This window comes from Chionomys nivalis, chromosome 3, assembly GCF_950005125.1.
Source record: "Chionomys nivalis chromosome 3, mChiNiv1.1, whole genome shotgun sequence".
Taxonomy (NCBI): domain Eukaryota; kingdom Metazoa; phylum Chordata; class Mammalia; order Rodentia; family Cricetidae; genus Chionomys; species Chionomys nivalis.
Window position 1 is genome coordinate 61,612,205 of NC_080088.1, and position 22,104 is coordinate 61,634,308.

General features: G+C 39.5%; 1 protein-coding gene across 8 annotated transcripts in view; it reads right to left on the reverse strand.

Moving 5' to 3' along the window:
- The window catches only part of Lrch3 (leucine rich repeats and calponin homology domain containing 3), a 112,397-nt gene that overhangs the window by 72,400 nt on the left and 17,893 nt on the right, over window positions 1–22,104 (reverse strand). The window lies entirely within an intron of this gene.

The following is a 22,104-nucleotide window of genomic DNA, read 5'->3' on the forward strand; positions in this document are numbered from 1 at the left end:
GCTCTAGGGGATCAGACCTCTTCTAGTCTCTGTAGGCAGGCAGGCAGGTAGGGATGCGCATACATTAAAGAAAAAAAGAAAAAAAAATATTTTTCTGAGAAAGGGTCTTTCTGTGTATCCTTGGCTGCCCTGGAATTTGATATATAGACCAAGCTAGCCTTGAAATCAGAGATCTGTCTGCCTCTGCATCTCATGAGCTGGGATTAACAGCATATGTCAGCACTGCCCAGCCTAAAATTTGAAAAACTTTTTTTCAAAAAAGTAATTTCAATGAATCAAATCCATCATCCATATTCACATGAGTATAAATGATACATCCTTCAAAGAGACAGAAAACTAAATCATTAGTTTATGAACTAATAAGAATCCACCACTTATCTTGTCTTTCCTATATAAGAATATCATTGAGTAACCTAGATATTCTATCAAAGAGATGATGAAATAAAAGCATCCTAGTTATGGGTGAAAAAAACAAACAAACAAAAAAACAGGATATCACTATTTTACAACTCCCAGTGAAATAATGGATATAGAATAGAGCATAAGTGGCTATCAGCTTTTTAAATTAACTCTGTTTGCTTGTGTGTGTGTGTGTGCGCGCGCGCGCGCGCGCATGTCTGCCACAGCAGCCATATGAAGGCCAGAAGAAAACGTGTAGGCATCAGTGTGCTCCTTCCACCATGTGGGTCCTGGGGACTGAACTCAGGTGGTCAGGATGGGCATCAAGGGTCTCTGACCTGAAGAGCTACCTCACTGGTCCTCAATGGCTATCAGGTAAAAGGATCAAAACATCTGGGCAGGATGGCACACGTCTGTAACCCTAGCACAGGTGCCTGAGACAAAGTTTCTGAGTTTGAGGTTAGCCTGGGCTGTATCCAGAGACCCTATCTTAAAACAACAACAACAACAAAACAGGAGATTAGGGGCCAGATGCAATGGTTTGGTGGGTAAAAGGACTTGCCCACAAACTTTGACACTCTGAGTTCTAACCCTGGAACTCACAGCGGAAGGAAATAGACAACTGGAATTTATCCACTGCCCCACAAGTGTGCCATGGCATGCACATGCATGCTCGCTCTCTGACTCGGACACCTGTGCCCACTCTCCCTACCCCCCCACTAATAAATTTTATTATTTCTAAAAAAGGAGATAAGAGGAGAGACAGGAGAAGGGAGAAAGGCAACCAGAAATTGTGCCTCTCACTAAAGAAAAAAATTTAAAAAACAACCTGGGTCTGGTCTGACTAAGCAGTACGCTCAGGAATGCAGGGAACAAAAGGCCGCGTTGGCGCCTCACCACCCTACCACATCTATCCAGGTCTGTGTGCCTGACACTGGAGCTTTCTCTTGGAACAAGGAGACAACACATGAGTCTCTGTTGGGAACTCCTGGTGAGAGCTCTTGATTGAGAGAACTGCTTCTTTTTTTTTTTTTTTTTTTGGTTTTTCAAGACAGGGTTTCTCTGTGGCTTTGGAGCCTGTCCTGGAACTAGCTCTGTAGACCAGGCTGCTCTCGAACTCACAGAGATCCGCCTACCTCTGCCTCCCCGAGTGCTGGGATTAAAGGCGTGAGCCACCATCGCCCGGCTCTGAGAGAACTTCTTGATAGAGGGCTTGAATGACAATCCATTCTGTATCTTGTTTGAACCACAGTAGAAGATGACTTTTTGCATAGGTATAGGCACACTGCTTTTCTCCGTAATTTCTTGATGTTACTTTACTACTTTCTCATCCAAAGTATCTGATTACTTTTCTTTTGTAAGCATCTTGCTAGTCTGAAGTCCAAGGCTTGGTAGAGAGTACACTTAGTAAGCACTTGCTCCCATCTTGCTGCCCTCCAGCTCTTTCAATCCTTCCACCTTTCCCTCTACTCTATCTTCAGCTGTGTCTCCTTCACTTGCTCTTCTCTGTGCATTTTTGCTTGATGTACTCTTTTACTAAATCTTCTAAGTCACAACTTTGAGGATTTACAAAATCATCCTCTGTATAAATTATACTTTTGTCTCATTTAAAAATTATTTTATACTATAAATAAAAGCATGTTATTCTGTTCTCTTGAGAACCATTCTGCTTGTCAGACTTGACTTTTCCCAGCATTGGTCCTACTTCTACAGTCAATGTACTCTGGACGATTTCCTCATTCACACCCTCCTCGGCTGCTCTGAAGTAGACAACTGAACAGTATGGAGACGGCTAAGGAGACTACTTTTCCTTATCTACTAATGGGTCTCCTCTTCATCAAAGCTCAAGTTCACACTAGAATAGCAAAAGCAATGTGTGAAGGTGCTGAGGCATTTCTGATAGCTAAAAGGTTATGATCATTGTCCAAAGGCCTCTGCTTTTTGTTTCTTCATAGAACCACAGTCACACACTCCCTAAGGAAGTCTCCTGCTTGCCCACCAGGTGGTAGTAATTTAAGAAAAAAACAGCATATTGCCAAAACACTTCATGACACTGTGTGCATTTGGGAAAGTCAAAGCCCAAAGTGTCTGTGACTGTAAAATGTTATTTTATAAAAGCAAATTTCATCCGAGGGGCTTCCACCTCTGTTCTGCACCAGCCTGCCTCAGGACCTTCACCGAACCTAGGCAGCTTTGTAACGCCCTGGAGACCCTCTCAAGTCTTGGACCAAGTAAAAATAAAGCCTTTTGAAACAGCAAAAAAAAAAAAAAAAAAAAAAAAGCAAATTTCACACAGAAATAATTTTGAAGAGAGTAAATATAGCCTTTCTTCTTCCTGAATAATCATTATATAAAATTATTTATAATTTTATGTATTTAAGGAGAAATACTTTATATACAATCACACTGTGAATTTCTTTAATACAAAGTACAACAATAATTATTTTATCAACTGTCATTCAATTCAATTTTAAAAGCTGGAGGAATAAAAGGATTTATTACTGTCAATTATAAAGTGCTTCAACATGAAGCTGGAGAGATGGTTGAGCAATAAAGAGCCTGGCTATTCTTTCGAAGACTTGGGTTCAATTTCCAGCACCAACATGGTGGCTCACAACTATCTGTAACTCCTGTCCCATAGGATCTGATTGGCCTGATCTGACCTGGCCTCCAAAGGCACCAGGCACACACATGCTACACAGACATTCATGGGCACCAGGCACACACATGCTACACAGACATTCATGGGCACCAGGCACACACATGCTACACAGACATTCATGGGCACCAGGCACACACATGCTACACAGACACTCATGCAGATACCCACTTACAAAAGGAGATAAAATACAGGCTTCGATATTTAAGTTTGATGCAATAAACTTCAGGTAACAAGTAAAATGAAGCACAGAGCTTACACAGTGGATATTTATTTATAGACTAGTCTTGCTTTTTGACGAAGGCTGGCCTTAAATACAGCATTCTGCCTCAGTCTCTCAAGTACCGGGATTATAAGCACACTACACTTGCTTAACTGTGAACTTTTCAAAATCTCAGAATGGAAGGCGTGGTTTATTAGGTAAAGGTGTTTGCCATCCGAGCATGAGGACCTGAGTGTGAATCCCAGAACACACGAGAAAGCTGGATGCAGCGAGTGAGCAGCTACAACCCTGCATCCCTGCAGGGAAACAAGAAGTGAAGACCAGAGAGTCCCTGAAAGCGTGTGGGTCTGGCACATGAAAGGGAAATGAACAAAGAGGTTCTGCATCAAACAAGATGGAAGGAAAGGACAAATATCCAAGAACCCCTTTTTGAGAGTTTACTGGGAAGAACATCCTCAGCACCAGGTTATTCACTCTAAAAGCACGGTTCATTTCCTCAGCAATGGACAGCTTTGACACTTCTAAGAAAAGCCTCATCATTTTTCTCAGAGATTCTACAAAAATTCTGGTATATTCCCAGATCCTATTACTTTATGAATAACATACTTCTAACCACTTGTTACTCACACATAGAAGTAACGATCATATGTTAATTTTCTGACAGTCTTGGTAAACTTTTAGCTCAAATAACTTGTCCACAGATCCTTTCAGACATTTACATGGCTCTGTAAATAATGAAATCTTCCTCCGTGCTTCTCATTTATTTATGCAATTTCTTCACCCTGTTTGTTAGAACTTCCAGTATAATGTTGAATAAAAGTAAAAGTATCTTTTTGTTTCTATTTTCAACCATTTTCTTTGTTGACTGTATGAAATCAAGAAAACCCTCTAAGCTTGCGAAGGATTTCCTTCCTTCCTTCCTTCCTTCCTTCCTTCCTTCCTTCCTTCCTTCCTTCCTTCCTTCCTTATCAGCAATGGTGTTAAATTTATTAACAATTTCTCTTCTTTTATTGAGATGACCATACGATCTTTATATTTTATTATATTAATATGAAAATTTCCTTATTAGCTTTTTTCTTTTCTTTCTTTCTTTTTTTAATCATAGATTCATTAAGAAAATGTGAAAAAGAACTCCTAGGAGTAGAAGGAGCCCCAAGAGGAATTTTCACTTTTTACTTTTTATTATGCCATTATTTTATTTTTTTTGTGTAATTCTTATCCTCATAAATCCTTTATTCTATTAATGTAGTATAAAGTTAATTTTCTAATGTTCAAGACCTTCTATTAATAACCTTGAGGTAAAAAGTGATGGCTAATATTTACTGCCAACGTGGTTAAATTTAGAACCACCAAAGAACACATCTGCGTATCCTGTGAGGGTCCTTCCAGAAAGGTTTAACAAAAGGAGAAGGCCCACCCTGAATGGGGGTGGCGCTACTGATGGAGTGGGGCCTCAGATGGAGTACACCAGGGAAAAGGAGCCGAGCACCACCATTTATTTATCTTCCTCTACCTCCCAATTCTGGATGCAATGTGACCAGCGACCTCAGACACCTGTTGTCATGGCTGCTCCACCACCTGTCCCTGTAACTGTGAGCCAAAAGAAGCCATCTTGAAGACGTTGTCAGCCCTGCAGCAATGAGGAAAGTAACTAACAGACAAACCAGTCTCTCTATGATAGTACCGAGGCTGTATATCCTTTACACCAGACTGTTAACGGGCAGCTCAAGAGTTTACAAACAACGTCACGAATGAACTGGGGTTATAGCTTCTCTAACTGTCAGAGTGTGACAAAACTGTACTTCTCTCATCAAATTTGCTGGCAAAGTCAATTAACTTAGAGTTTTCCTTGAAGAATCACTCTACCGATTAGATTTCTTTAATAGTTTAAGATCATTTAGGCCTTATGTTTTCTTGAATCAGTTTTAAATTACGTTCTAGGAGCTTGTTGTTTTTGTTTTGTTCTCTGCTTCTATGTTTATTTAGAATGAGACCTTGTCATGCGGCCCAGGCTGACTCAATCCTCTCTCCCCAGCCTCAATGGGACCACATGCATTTTTATCATCATTCTTGTCTAGCTGTTTGCTATTTTTAATTAGCATTTTAAATTTTATTGGCATAAAGTTATTAATAATCCCCTGTGTTTATAAGCTTTTACAGAATCTGTAGTGTCTTCCCTTGCTATACTCTTTTGCTTTGGTCATTTATACATTCTTTCTTGACAAGTATATCAGAAGTATACAACACCATAGCATTTTCTGACTTTCTTCAGTGCCAGGGGTTGGACTAGAGTCTTGCATATGCTAGACAGGCACTCTGTCACTTAGCTACATCCCTAGCTCACTATTAACTATTGCTTAGTTAGCCTGTTCATCATATACGTGCTTTTCATTTTATTCAGCTTTTTTCTTTATCACCTCCCTCCTATCAGAAGGGTTCATGCTGTTTTACTTTCTTTCCAATTCATTGAGATACTTAACTCATTAAGTTTTACTTATTTCTTTTCAAGTATATGCACTTAAAGCTACAAATTCAATAGACATCCATCTCGGATGGAGGCAGGATAAATTCCTCAACTATATAGTAAGACACCTACCTACCTTATGGTGGTGGTGGTGGCGGCACAAACCTTAAATCTGAGCCTGGTCTACAAAATAAGTTCCAGAAGAGCCAGGACTGTTACACAGAGAAATTCTGTCTCAAAACCCAACCAACAAAACAAACCAACAAACAAAACAGCAACAAAAAACAAGCTCTAATCATTCAGGAGGTATAAGTAGGTATCTCTGTGAATTTATAGTTCCAGGCCAGCAAGCCAGTCAGAGCTACATAGTGTGACTCTGTCTTTAAGAAAAAAGAAAAGAAGCCAGGCAATGGTGTGGTGTGCACTCAGGAAGGAGAGGCAGACAGAGTTCGAGGCCAACCTGGCCTACAGAGCAAACTTGGACAGCCAAGGCAACAAGAGAAATCCTGTCTTGAAAAAAAGACAAAAAAAAAAAAAAAAAAAAAAAAAAAAAAGTAGAAAAAGCTATAAATTCTCTCCATTACTATTGTTTTTAATTTCATAAGCCTTTAACAATATAGTATAAGAGCTTCATCAGGATATTTTTAAAGATATTGTTAGAATTGCCACTATTATTTAACTCATTCTATTAATTGCCAAACAAATAAAGACATTCTAGCTATATTTTCTTAATGATTTATAACTATAATAGACTATATCTGTTTTTTTAAAGAATATATTTGATTTTAATCCTGTGATATTTGCTGAGATTTCCTTCTGATTCAGTAAATAGCAAGTTCTGTAAATATATCATGAGTCTTGAGAGACTTCTACACTGGTACAACGCTCCAGTTAAGCCTATAGGCCACATTTACTTATTTGGTGACATTCATTCAATACTTGCCAACATTTTTATCAGTTTTTTCTATCAACTGCTGGAAGAGAGGGGTATATTACTTTCTTTTACTATTGTTGCTATCTGGTGTCTCTCTCTCTCTCTCTCTCTCTCTCTCTCTCTCTCTCTCTCTCTCTCTCTCTTCTCATTTCTCTTTCTTTCTGAGGTACAGTGTCAGATAGCCCAGGCTGGTCTTGAACTCACTATATAACCACGGCTGGCCTTGAACTCCTGATCCTTCAACTCCCAAGTGCTGGGATCTGGGATTACAGGTGTGTACTATACTCCTTATCTGACAGGAGTTTTAGTGGGAAAACATGGTTTATATTTAACAACATTACCCACAATAGTTGAATAGTCAAAAGGGTCACATGAAAGGTGTAACTTCATTGTTCTTTGAATTGTCTGTTTTCTTATTTTTTACTATTAGGATTTTAGTTATGTTCAAAATGTTAGTGCATGTAGATATTTCTGATTTTATTAAGATTCAAATTCAGGAAATAAAGACAGTAAATTTTAACAGCTATAGGAAATTTCCATTTTTAGAAAATGGTCTGATTCTCTGTTAAGTTGAATGCTTGAAAACTGCCTATTTCACCACAAGAGGAAAGGATTTCTTAGTTTTTACATTGTTTTATTTTAGTTTTTGAGACAGAGTCTTGCCCAGACTGGCCTGGAATTTAATTAAGATCCTCCTGCCTCAGATTCCTGAATACAGGGACTACAAGCATAAAAGAGGCTCAGTTCTTAACTACTAAGGACTAATTTTACATCACTAAAACACCATATATTTGCTAGTGTGTTATATTTCCACTGCTCTGGACAGCCTTCTTTCTCGCTTTCCAAACCTAATCCTATCAGCAAATGCCTCTGTCTTGGTCCATATGTATGTTGAATCCATTAATTTATCTTCATCTCCTTCATTAGTGTTTCTTATGCCTATTCTGAGTCAAACCAAATCACTCACGGAGAACTTTTTTTTCATATGGAATAAAATGCAAAAAATGGAAACATAAGTTAATTCCCCAAGTTTGACATATCAAAAAAATGAACAAATATCAAGTTTTCCCCAAATCACATATCATCAAAAGTTGTCATGATCACTGGGCACACCAAGGAACATATGTTCACTATTTTTTCTTTGCTTTTACAAAAGGAAAAAAAGTATAACATAATTATTTAAAGATCTATATTAAAATATTTCAGATAGTTTCCCTATCCTTCAGTAAAGTTCAATAAAAGAACATTGTGTCGCTAGAGCAAGCCCCTTGACTTCACACTTACACACAACACAGGCCTCCGAGGTTACCATCTCCCTGTCAATAGAACCAGTCATCTGTTGTTTTCCAGACTGCAAGCCTAATTGAGATTGCCAAGTACTGTAAAAGCCACAGATTGGATCAGAAACAACTTTGCAATTAAGCTATTAAGTTACTTCTCTGTACCATATCCGGAATGTGGCCTTGGTCTTCCAAATGCCATTTTTGACTAACGACAGTGATGTAAGCCAACAACTACACCAATCTTTGCCATAGTCTTTGGATATTTTATTCAGCCGGACAAGGCAAAAAAGGCATATTTAGGCCTGATACAAATACAAGAACATTTTTGGCATGGGAAACCATGAAAGCGTCAATGAATTAAAAGAAATATTTTGATTCCTCTCCAGGGTCTAGCTGGATAGATGTGGTCCCCTCATCCTTCAACAAGGAGACTTCTTTTTGTGATAGACAAAAGATCATTACAGAAATTCACAACTGATCAAAATGCAGAGTTGTGGAACCCAATCAGAACTGATACATCTGAAAGACAATTCTTCTATCTAAGGTCCAGGGATAACTGCGGAGCCAGAGGAACGGGAAGTTTACTCTGAAACTGTGTCTCCTAGAAATGGCAGAAGCTACACACCCATGAAGTTTTACCAACATGGATGCCTAAACATGAACAACACCAATACACATATACACATGCTAACACAGAAAGAGGAAAGCTCAAGAGCCCTCAACCCTACAAAAAAAAAAAAAAAAAAAAACCAAACAAACAAAAAAACAAAAAACAAAAAACCTAAAGGCAACTAAAGAAAGCAGGAGAAATAGTCTTCCCTAAGTAAGAGCACACTAATTGTTTATCCAACACCTTAAAATAGACACACAAGTAACACACAGACTGACAGGTTGCATTTATGCATTTAGAAATACATACACACACGTACACATGCACAAGTCTATATATGTAACATTAAAAAGAAGAGGCCATGAATTTGAAAGAGAGTGTGAGGAACATACATGGCAGAGTTGGGGGCAGGGGAAGAAAGGCAAGGGGGAAATAATGTAAAACAATTTTATAAAGAAATATTTCCACTGGCTTGTGAGTGGCACTTATTACACCTGTATGCATGTTTTGCCATGCTGGTAACTGTCCAAGTTCACAGGCAGTGAGGCTGGGAAGTACTTTTAATAGCTTTCCTCCCTTAGCAGTTTGTATAGTATTTTCTGGAACCATGGATGTTAGAAAAGACTTTCAGGTTAGATCTGAAATCCGAAGTGTTCAATATCTTCAGCAATAGAAGTTCACCCTCAACCCCTGAGAGGCCACCAAAGGCTAGACTGATCTGATCATGTATATTATTTTGGAAGTCACCTGGACTACCTTGACTAACCATGCAAAAGGTTTCTAACGCCTGATTTGCTGTCTATGGTTCTTGTGGGAGCACACTGGTAGCAACCAACAGCTGTCTAATTGGATACAAGACACACTCAACAGAAAGGAAATCATGCCTGATATTGGAAACCTAGCCAGCTTCACTGGCTTTAGAAAAGAGTCTACTACTGCCACTTTGCTAGACCAATAGAATTGCTTATTACATTCTAAAACTATCCTTTTACTCACAGGTCAGTGTAGGATCACCCCTCATCAAAGAAGCTTTTACTCACAGATCAGTGTAGGACCACCCCTCATCAAAGAAGCCTCTTTCTCCAGCAAAGGAAACCATCACAGAAACCACAACTAGATAAGGCAGAGGATCAACAAATCATGGTGAGTCTGCCCCAATAGATGTATCTATATCACAGTTCCTGCATCTATGGCTCAGGGAACATCTCTGAAGAGAGGGATGAAAGATTGTAAGAGGCAGAATACCAGGAAGTCGGCTGTGAAAAACTCAGAACAATTCTATCAATAAACACGTTAACATGGAAGCGGGAATATTCATGGGTCCCACCCATAAACAATGAGCTAGAAGCTATTAATGACTGTTGGAAGAAGAGTTTACCCTCTTCTAGGACTGAGCCACTTATTGGTTGTTCAAAGCAGAGTGGGTAGCCTTGAAACTATGTATACACCACCAACAAAAATGGACTCAACAGGTTGTATATGTATGTGTGTGTATATATGTGTGTGTGTATCTTTGTACATACATGTACACACACACACATGTATATAATAATAATAATCAAAGAAAAGAGGCTAACAATGAGATTGGAGGGGGACATAAAAGAGGTTCAAGGGAAAGCAGCTGGGAGGGGCTAGAGGGAGAAAAGGGGAAATGATGTAAGTCTATTTCAATTAAAATATTAAAAAAGAAGTATTTCAGTGAAAAATACTTTAAATAATCTCTTTTGTAATCAAAGTTCTGATTATTTTATTTACAAAAACACATCGTCAACATTAAACTCATTTCAAAAGTATTCATTTTGTTTTTAAATATATTAAAGAAAAAAAAACCAAACCAATAGTTTAAATAGTCTTCAAGAGCATAAGAACGGTCATTTCAGATTCACACAGCAAGTTTTTATCATTAATATTATTTCTTATTGAAAGATGACAATTGTATACATTGATGGGGCACAATGTGATTTGCTCCACAGTGCATCCTGGAATGACTGTCAAGTTCACTGTCACATGCATTGTCTTGCTCACCTACTATTCTTATGGTGGGATATCTGAAGTTTGCCTTGCTGGCTATTTTGAAACATGCATTATTGCTTACCACAGTTACCATGTCACACAGTGAACAGTGAGTGTGTTTTGAGGGAAGAGACTGTATTGTTCAGCTCTGTATATTATATACTTGTCAGGAAGGACATAACAGGTGTTCAATAAAAAACGGTGAATGCATGAAACAAAAATTGCATGGGGCTGAAGAGATGGCTCAGCAGTTAAGATCTCTGGCTTTTCTTCCAAGGGCCTGGAGTTCAATTCTCAATACCCTCATGGTAGCTTACAACTGCCAATAACTCCAACCTGAGGTATGTGACGCCCTCTCCTGGCTTCCAAGGGCACTGCATGCACATGGTGCAGACATACATGCATTACATGCATATATACATATATACATGAAACACCAATACACATAAAAATAAATAGTAATTTATTTTTTTAAATTGTGGACTAAAAAAATAAAAGCCAGTATATCCTTCCTCTTTAGAGCAGCATCTATATAAGGCTACAATACAATTAACAGAAATACCGAAGGGGCCAAGACACAACTCTGCCTTTATTTTTGTTGTTGTTGATTGAAGAAATATTACATAATTCAGATTGAAAACATAATTTTCCCAGAAGGCTGAAGTAGGAAGATCCCTGACCCAAAACTTTGTAAAGAGGAAAGGAAGAAGGAGGGGCATTTATTTCCAAACAAGCATTAAGATAAAGTACAGCAACTCTAACACTGTCTTTCCAAGTTATTGAGACAAGAATCTTACTTACTTTGTATCCCCGGCTGGCCCTGAACTCAGAGATCACTCTGCCTCCCCAGTGTTGGGGTTACAGGTGTGAGCCAACAGGCCTGGCTAAAACATTTTTAATTTATGGTATCCCTTTTACTATTTAAAAATATCCAAGCAATCTATCTATCTATCAGCCTATCATCTTCATAGTTGTATAACTTTTCGTTTTACTTGTCTATACAACCTACTCTGTAAAAGCCTAGTTTATTTTGATGCTCATACTATCCCACATCTGGCTCCTTTAAAAAAAAAAAAAAAAAAAAAAAACAAGAGCAGCAACAACATTTGCTAACATTCTGACACAAAGTGTTCCAGAATTATTTCAAAACTTTCTTACTCTGAGGCAGGTGGATCTCTGTGAGTTCGAGGCCAGCCTGGTCTACAAGAGCTAGTGCCAGGACAGGAACCAAAAAGCTATGGAGAAATCCTGTCTCGAAAAAAAAAAAAAAAAAAAAAGAAAACTTTCTTACTCTGATTCTGGAATCAGCTATTTTCTTACCCTGTGAAACAGAAATATATGACAAGGTACCTTGGGTGGACAGAAGGGGTTAAGCTACTAACCCTAAAGGAAGCTGCAGAACAGTTTCTGACAGATGCTTTATGTCACTAAGGGAGGGGTGAAGCTACTAATAATACTAAAGGAAGCTACAGAATTAACTAAGTTCTTGTTGCTTTATGCCACTAAAATTTTGAAGCATTATATTAAACAGTAATAGAAAAGCAAAGCAGAAATTGGAAGCAGAGCTCTGGTATATCAAAGCTTCCAATACCTGTCACTGGCTTTAGAACAAGTTAATAGTAGTTGGAATGTTGAGTTGTTACCAAAGGTTGTCTGGCCAAACCATCCGAGGGGCATATAAGCTGCAGCATTGTGCCAGAGGGGTTACAGGAGCCACAAATATATGCTGCGAATGCTATTTCTTAAGAAATATTTGAAATTATAAAGCGAACCACCATATGATGAGCTATACCACTCCTGGCACAGACCCAAAGACCCCTATATCCTACCACAAAGGTATTTTCACATCCACGTTTATTGAAGCTCTGTTCACAAGAGCATAGAATGGAACCAGCCTACACACCCATCAACAGATGAACAGGTAGGCAAGTGTGACCCACACAGAAAGTGGAATGTTTACTCAGCTGTATAGAAAAATGGTATCTCCCCATCTCCCCTTACCCCTATCCCACCCCACCTCCAAGATCCCAATTTTTTGCCCGGCAATCTTGTCTACTTCCCATATCCAGGAGGATAACTATATGTTTTTCTTTGGGTTCACCTTCTTATTTAGCTTCTTTAGGATCACAAATTATAGACTCAATGACCTTTATTTATGGCTAGAAACCAATTTTGAGTGAGTACATCCCATGTTCATCTTTTTGGGTCTGGGACACCTCACTCAGGATAGTGTTTTTTATTTCCATCCATTTGCATGCAAAATTCAAGAAGTCATTGTTTTTTACCACTGAGTAGTACTCTAATATGTATATATTCCACACTTTCTTCATCCATTCTTCCATTGAAGGACATCTAGGTTGTTTCCAGGTTCTGGCTATTACAAATAATGCTGCTATGAACATAGTTGAACAAATGCTTTTGTAATATGATAGGGCATCTCTTGGGTATATTCCCAAGAGTGGTATTGTTGGGTCCTGGGGTAGGTTGATCCCGAATTTCCTGAGAAACTGCCACACTGCTTTCCAAAGTGGTTGGAGATGGGGAGAGAAAAGTGAGAAGGGGGGTGGGGGGAACTTGGGGAATTGGGATGGTAGGGATAAAGGAAGGATGGATATGGGAGCAGGGAAGCATATATCCTAATTAAGGGAGCCATCTTAGGGTTGGCAAGAGTCTTGAACCTAGAGGGGCTCCCAGGTGCCCAGGGGGATGTCTCCAGTTAGCTCCTTGGGCAGTTGAGGATAGGGAACCTGAAATGGCCCTATTCTATAGCCATACTGATGAATATCTTGCATATCACCATAGAACCTTCATCTGGCGATGGATGGAGATAGAGACAGAGACCCACATTGGAGCACCGGAATGAGTTCCCAAGGTCTGAATGAGGAGCAGAAGGAGGGAGAACATGAGCAAGGAAGTCAGGACCGCGAGGGGTGCACCCACCCACTGAGACAGAGGGACTGATCTATTGGGAGCTCACCAAGGCCAGCTAGACTGGAACTGAAAAAGCATGGGATAAAACCGGACTCTCTGAACATGGCGGACAATGAGGGCTGATGAGAAGCCAAGGAGAATGGCACTGAGTTTTGATCCTACTTCATGTTCTGGCTTTGTGGGAGCCTAGACAGTTTGGCTGTTCACCTTCTTAGACCTAGATGGAGGGGGGAGGACCTTGGACTTTCCACAGTGCAGGGAACCCTGACTGCTCTTCGGACTGGAGAGGGAGGGGGAAAGGAGTGGGGGGAGGGGTAGAGGAGTGTGAGGAGGGGGAGGGAAATGGGAGGCTGGGAGGAGGCGGAAAATTTTTTTTTTCAATTAAAAAAAAAAAAGAAAAATGGTATCATGAATCTTCAGGAAATAGAAGGACCTGGGAATATAATATTGAGTGAGGTGGTAGCTCAAGCCCGGAAGGAAAAACTTCATATTCTCTTTCGAATGCAACCTTGCCAATAACATATATATGTAAACAGGTATAAGTGTGAGTGTAACCAAGAGAGGGCCATATTAGGTGACGAGAAAGGGTGGAATGCAGGCAAAAGGACACATGACTCATGACAAAGGACATAAAGTACTGGTTTTCTACCTACAACTCAGTTGTTTCACAGTAGACATGTGAGTTCACTTTCTGTGTACTAAAGCAAGAACCGCTTTTGCATTCCGAAGACTCCAACATGTGCTATTCCTTTGACATACTGAATAAAAGCTGGGCTTGCTTTTTTATTCCACTGACTATTAGTTCAATAGAATCAGACATGACTAGTTACAAATACACTTGTCCTATGGATCCACTTAGGAAAACCAATTTTTAAAAAAATCTGTTTTAAGGAAGGGTTTTTAGATAAAGTATTGTATTAATTCTTGAAGAATTTCATAGTAGTAATACAATGGATTTTGATTATAATCACCATCCCCCCCCACTCCTGGAGAAGAGGTTTTCTTCTGTTTAGAACTATATAAAATCATTCTATTATAGTGCTTTGTTTGTTTGCTTTTGAGATATGGTTTTATTATGATAGCCCTGCCTGGCCTGGAACTTATTATGCAAACTAGGCTGGTCTTGAACTTAAAGAGTGCTGGAATTAAATGTTGGGGAATATTATTTTAAGGTGTATTACTTTCGTTTATGCTTCATTTGTTTAACCCTGTGAAGCTGTGATTCTTTGCCTGCCTAAAAAACACCTGATGGTCTAATAAAGAGTTGAACGGCAAATAACAAGGCAGGAGAAAGGACAGGCGGGGCTGGAAGGCAGGGTATAAATAGGAAGAAAAATCTGGGAAGAAAGGAAGGACGTCAGGGGCCAGCCACCCAGCCAAAGAGTAAGAAGGAAAGTAAGATATACAGAAATAATAAAGATAAAAGCCCAGAGGGAAAGGGTTGCCAGGTTAATTTTAGATAAGAAAAGCTCACTAGCAACAAGCCAAACTAAGGCCAGACATGATAATTAAGAATAAATCTCTGTGTAAAACAGTGCACAACAATTAAAGGCATGTGCCACCATACTTTGCTATAGTGCTACTTTTAAACTGTCCTGTTATACATAAAATAAAGTATGGCTTTAAATTGTTTAAAAAGAAAGAAGTATGTGAAAACTGGCTGGGTCTCCAAAGTTTAAGGTTAATTTTTTTCAAAAAACTTTTGAATACTGCTGATCAAGTCTTTTTGTTTACAGGATGCTTGAAGGAACATGGGCACTTTATCAGTGAGTACCTCACAAGAAGTACACTGTCTTTTCTTTCTTGCTCAGCCCAAGCTATATAGCAGAGGACAGCCTCGAGCTACTGACCCTCCTGCTACTAGTTCCTAAGACCACAGTGTAACAGAGCCCCAGACCTCAGCACAGCTGACTCCATGATGGAAGTGCCATTCAGGCTGTAACACTCAGCATGTAGACAGCACCACCTGCCAATCTAAAAACAAAGACCTAATCCATCAAAGTCCATATAGTTCTGGGAAAGTCTCTAATGTACTAACCTTGCTTTTTTCTTAGCTCCCGTACTTCTGCTTCTAGCCAACTGCTCTTGTTAATTGAAGCATATCAACCTAGGACATGGTTTCTGTGCTTAAAGGTTCATCGGGAAAAAGGCTCAGAGCTACCCTGGGATCCTGAACACCCAAAGTAGTCGTTGGCCGGTTAATAAAGATTTTCCATTGGCTTAAACCCAAGTCAAAACAGTCTTCTCTGGTGAATAACCCAAACACACAGACCTTTATTGTCACAGAGAGCTATGTCCATTTTTTTCCCTACTTTTAACGGTTTATGATTTTAGGAACTAAGAGCTACTTTCTGAGGACAAGCCTGGAGTCCAAAGAACTCAGGTCCTTTCCAAGACCGGCAAGCACTCTGAACTGTTGAGCCATGTCTCTAGCCTCCAACCTTATTTTTTGAGATAGGGTTTCTCACTGGGACCTGGGGCTCATAATGAAACTAGGTAGCTAGGCCAGATGGCCATTGAGCCCCAGGGATATTCCTGTACTGGCCTTCACTGCACTCGATGAGCTCACATCCTGAATCACCACACTCAGCTTTTTACATAGATTCTAAGGACTGAACGTAAGCACTCAAGCCTGGGTTGGATGTGATGGCTAATACTGATTGTCAACTTAACAGAATCTAGAATCACCTAGGGACAAGCCTTTGGGCAAGCCTGTGAGGGAGTAACCCACAGGTTAACTGAGGTGCAAAGACCACCCTAAAAGAGTGCATACATGAAAGGGAGCATTCATAGCTGTCTTCTTCCCGTCATCATGACGTCTGTCTTGATGGACTGTGAGCCAAAAGTTTCTTAAGTTGTTTTTGTCAGGACAGTTTACTCCAGCGACAGAAAGGCAGCTGAGACAGCAAGCACTTCACCAACTGAGTGCCCCAGCTCCAGCCGCCAAGGCATTTTCTCTCTAGCCAGTTTTTATTAACTTTTCCACTTCTGGTTGAGACTATGAAGATTATAAGGTACAGAAATAATTTTTGACTGATATAATACTGCTTCCTTCAAATAAGATAGCAAAGAAGAAAAAAACTTTAAAAGCACTAGGTTCTAATTTAAATCTTAGAAAAAATACACATAAGTAGTTTGCTAACATTTAGCTTAAACAAGTTATTCTCAGAGAAGTCTGCAATTTTGTCTGTTTTCTTCCTTTTTTCTATTTTGTCCTTTGATGCAATAACCATTTTTGACCCTTCCTAAGTTGCTTGAAGCAATTTTTGTTAATGGACTGGTGTCTGTTTTTCATATTGAATGTGCCAGAGATCACTCTGTCTTCCTATCAAGATCAAATGACTCTCTTTCACCCCAATCTTCTCTTCATCCTCATGAAAAATATCCAGAACATTGATCTGGTAACACCTGATAAAAGAACGATGTATGTGGTAAATCAAATTCACTTGAGCCAATCATTCCAAGTACTTTCAAGTCAAACAGGTTCTCTATGCCCACAAAGATCAGCTTGAGCTCACCATTCACTCGCACATAAGAGTTCAGACTTGTAGCTGTTCTCCATGAGCAAGCTGCTTAAAGCACAAACCAGAAATCAAAGGACACATTCTAAACCTCTCATTTGGGCAGCGTGTACTGCTCTTAGCACAAATGTCTCCAGCTGGGCAGCTACAGGGACACATTACTCAGCTCACAGTGTACTCATTTCCTCTCTCTCATTCATAGGGGCTAACCCTCCCCAGATTTTCAGTTCTAGGTACCAGTGATACTTAACTGTGGGGACCTGCTCTTTTACAGTAATTCTGAACTTTGAGTCTTGAGTCATGACAACCTTGTACACCATGGGAAAACAAAGTGTGCTGCAAGTGTGCAACAGAATACTCTTCAGTCTTTTAAGACTGGGTCTTGCTACATAGCCCTGACTAGACTGGAACTTGAAAGGAATTTAATTTTGATTCACGGTACATCACAGATGACCCTTGGAAACATTACACAGAACTAAGTGAAACGTGTCAGACAACAAAGGACGTTATTGCGTGATTCTGTCCACACAGGTCACGCAGGTTCCTGAGTCAGAGACATTAGGTAGAATGGGTACTGGCAGCTGGGGCAGGAGGGGGAAGGAATCAAAAGTATTTGTTTTTTTTAGTTTTTGTTTGTTTGTTTGTTTTTCAGGGGTTTTTAAAGACAGGGTTTCTCTGTAGCTTTGGAGTCTGTCTTGGAACTAGCTCTTGTAGACCAGGCTGGGCTCGAACTCACAGAGATCTGCCTGTCTTTTTTGCCTCCTGAGTGCTGGGATTAAAGGCGTCCGCCACCACTGCCTGGCTATCAAAAGTATTTGTATGGTGGATAAAGTTACATCACTTTAGGATGATGAAAATTCTGGGAATGGACACAGAGATGACAACATGCCTAACAGTTGTACACTTAAAACTAATAATAATTACTATTACTTTATATTATTATAATAAATTCAACTATGCATTTTACCACAATAATAAAAAATATCAAATATGTCTGATTCAAAGGAAATGTAATCAGTCTCTTTTAATAACAAGGACATTAAAAATTTTAAAATTATAGCTTTTTCTAATAATCATTATCTCATGCTTCAGCAATAAACTGAGTAGCACATTACAAAAATCCAAAGCATCCCTGAACTTTAATCTCAAAATTCTGTACATGTAACAGAAACTCACAATTTTTCCCCTTTCTAATCCTATGCTTCTTTACCAAGGAAAAATATATTTTAATATTTTATTCAATCCAGCGATAGAAGTGTGACACAAGATTTACTTCTCTAAATTTCAGTAAGAAGCCAGGAAAATCTAAGTTTATTCCAGTCCAAACACAATGTTTCAGCAGAATGGTATTTAGTAAGAAATGCTAGCACTCAAAAGTCTTGTGTTCTTTAATAACTGCTTCAGGCCATCCCACACGGTGACATCATCCTTACCAAATAAAGCCCATTATGCAATAGCCACATACCGTATCATCACTTTCTATGTGAACATTCACTACTGTGGATGGAAGAGGGCCTGAGACTATCACAAACACTCTCTATATGGGGTATTCTTTTCAACGCTGAGCAACTTCATAAGAAACAGTAAATACAAACTTCCAAAAACTTCTAAAATACACAGTTCAATATTAAATCAACTAAAAAACAAAATTCCTAAGGAAGGACAAGTATTTAGAATGCCATATCAAAGTAGTACGGCCACATAACAAACCACAGCACTGCTCATACTGCTCCCGCAGCCCAATTATCAAACAGAAGGAACACAAAGTCGCCCTTGTTGAATGAAGATAACTTGATGATGATGATTGTCACACTTTTGAAACTTTCTCTATAAATTTGCCAGACTGTAGAAGTACTTTATGCTTACATATTTCATTTATGCTTTCAACCACTATGCCATTCCTTGATAATTTTGAGGTAGAAAGCAAGTAAAATTAATTTTTGTTTATTAACATTAACCCAGGAAAGTTAAAACAACAGTATTTCACTTGTTATATCACATTTATACAAACTTGTGAATTATTTTTTAAATTCATTTTTAATTAAAATCAAAGCTATAAATTTATATAATTTTAAATGTTAGTTACTTTTGTTTCTGGACAGATATCATTTTCCTTATTCCATCTGCTTAATACAACTAAATTCTGAAATATACATAAAACAGACATGAGAAGACTCTGAAAGATTGAAAAGCAGGGACCTCAGGGCTCACGAGACAGCAGCAGCAAGTTCCATGGGTTGTTTTGTTTTACTGTTGTTGTTTTGCTTACTTATGCTGTTTTGTCCTGAGCAACACATTCCAGACATGGAGCTCAAGTCGCCCAGTTGGCACCCCAGAAACACCAAGTCACAGTGACAAAGAAAACGAGGTGGGTGGGGCAGCTGTCAGAGCACTGGGAAAAGGCGTCAGTGAGCAATCATAAGCTCCCTTGGAACACACGAAGAACAGAAAGCCTCATCAAAGAAACGGAAACTGTCAGAAAGAAATGAGATTAAAACAAAAACAAATGGAAACTGAACTGAAAAAATAAACCAACTGAAACAAGCACACCCAATGGATGGGCTAACAGCAGGATGGAGGGTACAGAAGAAGGTAGGGGCCAGAGATGGCTCAGTGGTTAAGAGTGCTCGTTGCTTCAGTAGAGGACCTAAGGTCAGTCCCCAGTAGCCATGTCAAGTGGCTTACAACTAACTACCTCTAACTCCAGCTCCAGAGGGATCACAGGCTTCAAGCCCCCAGGGCACCCGCACTCATGTGCACAAATACACACAAAAATAAATCTTAGAAAAAAAGCAGTGAAATAAAATGTAGAACACCAGAAATCCTCCATTCAAAACAAAAGACAGAAAGTGGGAAGAAAAATGAGCAGAGTCTAAAAAGAGCTGTAGAACTAAAGCAAAACTCTGAGAGTCCTCACGCTATTAGCATTCTGTGAGAACAGGAGGGTGGGCCTGGAAAAGCCACCAACTGAGAGCTTCCTCAGTTTGGAAGCAATAAATTTAGAGACTCGAGGCAATGAGGAAACCCCAAATTTTAAAAAGAAGAAAAATGACATCAAGATATGTCATATCTAAACATCTGAAAGCTGAAGATAAAAAAAATCTTGAAAACGAGAAAAATAGAAATGACAGTAAATACCACACTGTGAACCATGAGGACAGAAAAAGTGGGTATCTTTGAGATGTTAAAAGAACAATTGCTCCCCCAGAACTGCATCTAGAAAAAAACCCCTCTGGGATAGAAGAAGGAAATCAATGTGTCTTCAGATAAAGAAAAACCAAGAGAACCTGTGGCCAGCAGAGCTAATCTAAAAGGATGACTAAAACAGCAGCTCTCTAAACAGAAAGGAGAACTGAAATAAAAGAACAAACGGTAAAACAGTAAGAAAGAACAGAGTATATAGCTTACCAGGGCTGCTATAATAAATACTACAACGTTCTCCTGACTCTACCTTTAAAAGCCAGGAATAGCGCACACATCAGTAATCCCGACACTCAGGAGGTGGAGGCAGGAGGGCAGAGGTCAAAGTCAACTACCAAGAATAGGACACACGAGCTAGAGGCTAGCCTAAGCCACGTGAAACTATCTCAAACAAACCAGGACTGGGGATACAGCCTGGCTAGCAGGGTGCTTGCCAACACTGTGGAGACAAAGACAAGAGGATCAGCCGGGCGGTGGTGGCGCACGCCTTTAATCCCAGCACTCGGGAGGCAGAGGCAGGTGGATCTCTGTGAGTTCGAGACCAGCCTGGTCTATAAGAGCTAGTTCCAGGACAGGCTCCAAAGCCACAGAGAAACCCTGTCTCGAAAAACCAAAAAAAAAAAAAAAAAAAAAAGACAAGAGGATCAGAAGTTGAGGGAAATCCTCAAACTACACAGCAGGTTACAAGTCAGACTGGGTCACAGGAGGCAGGAGAAGGGTATCAAGTCTGAGTGTTTGGAATGATTGTTCTTGTTTTGTCATCATACTACTGTTTTTCCAGAGCACCTTTGTGTTACACACTGCTCTGTCTTTGGTGTCATAGATGTTCTCAGTTCAGCACGTCATTAAAAACAAATTTAGAGCTCAGGATAATTCTCTGAGATAAATTTAGTTGTAGTTCTGAATTTATTTTTTATTTCTCTAGATAAATTTCCTTATAACTTTTTTTTTCATAGTTCAGTTTTGGAAATATGCACTAAAATCTTTTTATCAGCCCACATACATTTTTCAGCACCCCACTCAGAGGATATATGGGAAGAGTGGCTATGAAAAAGAAATCGGCTGTTTTCAAGCATGACTGATTTTCTAAGCAAATGTACATAAATTAATAATGTCCAAAAGCAGGTGACTCATGAGCTGGATGTGTTAGCACATGTTCACAATGACAACAATGCCCATTACTACAATCATGTAAATACTGCAGCAAAGCATGAGATTACTACTTGATAGAACCACAACTAACAGGAAGCCTAAAAATAACTAAAAATAAAGGCTACTGACAACTGTAAAAAGAAAGCCCCACAGCCAGGGAGATGACAGTGGGTAAATGCGCCTGTACCAGGATAGAGGATCTGAGTTCAAACCCCAGGACCCACGTGCTAGTGATGTGGGATTCCCCTCTGGATGTTGTGAATACCACTGGTTAATAAAGAAACTGCTTTGGGCCTATAGCAGAGCTATAGGGGAACAGAGCTAGGTAGAAAAAACTGAATGCTGGGAGAAAGGAGGTGGAGTCAGGGAGAAGCCATGGAGCTGCGACTGGAGACAGATGTGCTGAAACTCTGCTGGCAGGCCACCACCTCGTGGTGATGCACATATTAATGCAGGTGGGTTAAATTAATATGTAAGAGTTAGCTGATAAGAAGCTAGAGCTAAGCAGTATATTATTTAATATCATTTCAGTATGATTATTTCAGGGCTAAGTGGCCTAACTAGTGGCCTCCTCCAACATGGTAGAAGGCGAGAAATGACTACACATACACACTTGCACGTGCGTGCGCGCGCGCACACACACACCTCATTGCCACCTCCTCAATAGAAAAAAGAAAAAAATAATGGAAAACCCTTAAAATAACATACACACAC